The 5,562-nt window shown below is 31.9% G+C and overlaps 1 long non-coding RNA gene across 2 annotated transcripts; it reads left to right on the top strand.

The window, feature by feature from the left end:
* The first annotated feature begins 864 nt into the window (after positions 1-864).
* On the top strand, positions 865-4,449 carry LOC126886846 (uncharacterized). 2 transcript variants are annotated; one of them, XR_007698788.1, is made up of 3 exons: positions 865-1,810; positions 1,892-2,045; positions 3,662-4,449. It is a non-coding gene; the product is annotated as an uncharacterized LOC126886846 (long non-coding RNA). The 2 variants fall into 2 exon arrangements; XR_007698787.1 differs by having other exon boundaries at positions 870-1,334.
* Positions 4,450-5,562: the final 1,113 nt, after the last annotated feature.

The following is a 5,562-nucleotide window of genomic DNA, read 5'->3' on the forward strand; positions in this document are numbered from 1 at the left end:
GCCAATTCGAGTGCCAGAGTTAATATGTAGCACTTTTCTTACATAAAATTTTCCTCTCGTTCTTCTGCTGTTCGCAGAATTTCTCTGCGAGTTACGGTTCGTAAGAATAAAGCTTCCGTTAAAGAGATAAATGTATCAATTTCTAAAAATTAAAAAAATCATAATATCTCCAACTTAACTTCAAGAGTTAAACTGTAGCACTTTTTGGCACTGGCTGGACCAGGTGTATCTACTAACGCCGAAAAACCAAAGAAACCAATTTCTTTTTTGAAAACTTTTGACAAAATCAACAAAGGGGGTACCCTTGGATTTTTTCAAAATTAGCTAATTGGAAATATTGGTGTCAATTCGAGTACCAGAGTTAATGTGTAGCACTTTTCTTACATAAAATTTTCCTCTCGTTCTTCTGCTATCCGCAGAATTTCTCTGCGAGTTACGGTTCGTAAAAATGAACAAAGGGGGTACCCTTGGCTTTTTTTTGAAAATTGGTTAATTGGACATATTGGTGTCAATTCGAGTGCCAGAGTCAATGTGTAGCACTTTTCTTACATAAAATTTTCCTCTCGTTCTTCTGCTGTTCGCGGAATTTCTCTACGAGTTACGGTTCGTAAGAAAAAAGCTTCCGTTAAAGACATAAATGTATCAATTTCTAACAATTAAAAAAATCATAATATCTCCAACTTAACTTCAAGAGTTAAACTGTACCACTTTTTGGGACTAGCTGAACCAGGTGTAGCTACCAACGCCGAAAAGCCGAAAAAAACTATTTCTTTTTTGAAAACTTTTGACAAAATGAACAAGCCCTTGGCTTTTTTTTGAAAATTGGTTAATTGGACATATTGGTGTCAATTCGAGTGCCAGAGTCAATGTCCCTAACAACACACAACATTCCAGGAATGTACTACCAAAGTTCTATCAATATTTGAATGTCCTGGACATTTAGGGAACATTCGGTGAACATCTGATTAAATTATTCGTGGAATGTTACCATAAGACATTCTGTGAACATACTACCAATGTTCCTGTTCATTTTCAAATTCACGGCGCATGTATTTGTGCATGGTGCTTAGAGAGGGCATCACGTGACTAAAAACGACCAATGACCTCACTTCAGACCAACTTCAGACTTCGGTTCGGCCATCTTGACATGCATCTTGCCTTGGCCACCTTGCCGTGCGTGATCGTTGTTTGTTTTTATTTGTGCTTTTTAAGAATATTTTTTAATTCGGATACTTTTATAATAACTTTAATAGTATTATTAATATAGTGCATAAAATCAGTTGGAGTAGCAGAAGCAATGTAGATAAAAAATCTGCAGGAATAATGTTTCAAAGGTTAGTATATTATGCAAATATGTAAACAAAGGCATGCCCCTATTTCAGAAAATATCCATTTATTATTTTAATAATTGCGAATAAGCCACAAACTTGCTTATTCCTAATTAAAATAGTAAATAGAGATAATAACAAACGGATTATTTGTAAAATTAAATTTTTTTTTGCGTTTTTGCTAATGTATGCGTTTATAAACAGGATGGTAGACCACACACTATAATAGTACCAACTAATGAATACACAGTATGAATAGTACAGTCGGTTCGCTAAACTTAGTCTCAGACACAACTGGCTAGTGATTTTAGTAAATAATTTTGACAATTTGGTAAAATTGGCAAAAAAATAACTAAATAGTTAGTAATTTTGGCAAAAATGGCCAAAAACAAAAAAATTACCTACTAAAATCACTAGCCAGTTGTGGCTAGGGAAACGACTATACTAATAAACAATTTCTAAGCTGCTTTTTATAATATTTTGTGAGTTCATTAATCATATTTTTTATTTAAAACTAAAATTTGTTAATAATGCTCAGTAATGCATATATTTTGTATTTTTAGCTTTCCAGAAGATCCTGCGAAGAAGGCATGAAGTATTGATCAGATTTGTTAATAGAGCAGTATGTTCAAAACATTTTTTAGAAAAAGATATTGACAGAACTTCACTTTCAACCGTTTGAGAGACTGTGCTGTTCCAATAGCTTATATCACACAGGTAATATGCTTAACCCAATTAATAATACAATTACAATATACAGTTGGAAAAATTAAAGAATAGGGCTTTTCATTTACAGTCATTTGTTTCGAGCTACTGTCATATGTTGTATAATCCGTGTTGTATTAATATTATACACAGATTATATAACATATGACAGAAGCTCGAAACAAATGACAATCGATGAAAAGCAATATAGGGCTTTGTTCATTGTCATTTGTTTCGAGCTTCTGTCATGTGTCACATATATTAATATATCTACGTCATACATCTTTGGTTTGTATCATTGATTATATCAATAACGTATGATGTAGATATATTAATATTATGTGACACATGACAGAAGCTCGAAACAAATGACTGAATGAAAAACCCTATAACCATGAACGATCACATCAATCACTTATTTTGTATAGGGCTTTTCATTCACAGTCATTTGTTTCGAGCTTCTGTCATGTGTCACACAATATTACTATATCTACGTCATAAGTTATTGGCATATACCAATGATACAAACCAAAGACGTATGACGTAGATATATTAATATTATGTGACACATGACAGAAGCTCGAAACAAATGACAGTTGATGAAAAGCCCTATTTGCTGTCTTTTTCTATAAATCACAAACGTTTGTTACCTATAGAAAAAGATCATCATCATCATTGGCTCGACAGCCCTTTCTGGGTCTTGGCCTGTTCCAGGATTCTTCTCCACTCTGATCTGTTTCATGCTTTTTTTCTCCAGTTTTTTATTTTTAATGTTTTTATATCATTTTCTATTTGTTCTAAAATAGAAAAAGATAGCAAATACAACATAAGTGATTGATGTGATCGTTCATGGGTATAGGGCTTTTCATTCAGTCATTTGTTTCGAGCTTTTGTCATGTGTCACATAATATTAATATATCTACGACATACGTTATTGGTATATACAATAATAGATACAAACCAAAGACATATGACATAGATATATTAATATTATGTGACACATGACAGAAGCTCGAAACAAATGACAATTGATGAAAAGCCCTATTCTTTCATTTTTCCAACTGTAGATACCGTTGTTCTTCATTATCTACATCAGAGATCTAAGTTGACATTGTTGCCCAATTACAAAAAATTTTTGAATTCATTTTAAGTCCAATATATCACATAATTATTGCGAAGTAGATTATACAAGAAAACAGATTAATGTTGAATGCAAATAAATAAAAACATCAGAAATAGAAAACAAGAATTAAGTTATAATCTTAAGTTAAAGTAAATAATAAAAACAATAAATATAATAAAACAAAATACTTATTAGTTTGTGAAAAAGCTATTTCTTTGTGGCATTTTTGTAATTATTGTAACTATTTTAATGGGGAAATAAGCCAGAATTTACTTGAAAAAATAACTTTATTATGGTTTCTACTTCCACATCGGACGTCGTTGTCAAAATACAAAATGTTTTATTATTTTCTTTATTAAATATTATTTATTATTTATTTAAATATTATTTAATTTATTATTTATTTTATTATTATTATTATATGCATATTATTACCTGTAAATATTTCTTCTGATTGTTAATTGTAAAGGATAGAAAAATTACCATTTATTTTATTTTCTTTTAGAATCAGCTGAGAGAAGTGGTCTACAAAAAACCAGGAAGGAAATGGAATATGTGGCTATGAAAGGCAAAAGAAAGGTTTACAAAGCAAATGTGACACATTTTTTTATAGGAATATCAGTAAATTACATTAAAAAAATGTATGAAAAGATTTTTTGCAATAAAAATGTTTATATTTATCAAGCATGCATTATTTGGTATGGCCACATATCGTCAGTGATGTGACAATACCTCCTATCTGTTTTTTCATGAGATTTGTAAGATAGACTAAAAACTTGTTTGGGCCACCTCCTGTTTTCATATATTTTTTGACTTGTTTTGCAGTAAATTTAACTATCTATTTACTACAAAACAAGCCAGAACTTACGTATGCAAACAGGAGGTGACCTTAAAAAATGTTTTTCGTCTCCTGCAAACCTCATGAAAAAAGATATAGGAAGTATTGTCACAGCACTGACGATATATTTCAGAGAATGTCTAAAAAATATACTGTGAATGTTCAAAGAACGTTCGTAGACATTCATGGAATGTTCCAACAAGACATTTAGTCTAAAAAATATACTGTGAATGTCCAAAGAACATTCATGGAATGTTCCAACATTCATGGAATGTCCCAACAAGACATTCAGTCTAAAAAATATACTGTGAATGTCCAAAGAACATTCATGGAATGTTCCAACAAGACATTCAGTCTAAAACATATACTGTGAATGTCCAAAGAACATTCGTAGACATTCATGGAATGTTCCAACAGAACATTCTAAGAATATTTAAAATGCTGACACAGCACATTCCAGGGACATTCGTGTGCATTTGGGGACAATGTTTGGAATGTCCTGTGAGTACATTCTAGGAACATTCATGGAATGTTTTGTGTTATTAGGGGTGTAGCACTTTTCTTACATAAAATTTTCCTCTCCTTCTTCTGCTGTTCGCAGAATTTCTCTACGAGTTACGGTTCGTAAGAAAAAAGGTTCCGTTAAAGACATAAATGTATCAATTTCTAAAAATTAAAAAAATCATAATATCTCCAATTTAACTTCAAGAGTTAAACTGTACCACTTTTTGGGGCTAGCTGAACCAGGTGTATCTACTAACGCCGAAAAGCCGAAGAAAACTATTTCTTTTTTGAAAACTTTTGACATAAAATCAACAAAGGGGGTACCTTTGGATTTTTTTCAAAATTGGTTAATTGGACATATTGGTGTCAATTCGAGTGCCAGAGTCAATGTGTAGCACTTTTCTTACATAAAATTTTCCTCTCGTTTTCTGCTGTTCGCAGAATTTCTCTACGAGTTACGGTTCGTAAGAAAAAAGCTTCCGTTAAAGACATAAATGTATCAATTTCTAAAAATTAAAAAAATCATAATATCTCCAACTTAACTTGAAGAGTTAAACTGTACCACTTTTTGGGGCTAGCTGAACCAGGTGTATCTACTAACGCCGAAAAGCCGAAGAAAACTATTTCTTTTTTGAAAACTTTTGAGAAAATGAACAAAGGGGGTACCCTTGGATTTTTTTCAAAATTAGCTAATTGGACATATTGTGTCAATGCGAGTGCCAGAGTTAATGTGTAGCACTTTTCTTACATAAAATCTTCCTCTCGTTCTCCTGCTGTCCGCAGAATTTCTCTGCGAGTTACGGTTCGTAAAAATGAACAAAGGGGGTACCCTTGGCTTTTTTTTGAAAATTGTTTAATTGGACATATTGGTGTCAATTCGAGCGCCAGAGTCAATGTGTAGCACTTTTCTTACATAAAATTTTCCTCCCGTTCTTCTGCTGTTCGCAGAATTTCTCTACGAGTTACGGTTCGTAAGAAAAAAGCTTCCGTTAAAGACATAAATGTATCAATTTCTAAAAATTAAAAAAATCATAATATCTCCAACTTAACTTGAAGAGTTAAAC

Source organism: Diabrotica virgifera, chromosome 6, assembly GCF_917563875.1.
Source record: "Diabrotica virgifera virgifera chromosome 6, PGI_DIABVI_V3a".
Lineage (NCBI taxonomy): Eukaryota > Metazoa > Arthropoda > Insecta > Coleoptera > Chrysomelidae > Diabrotica > Diabrotica virgifera.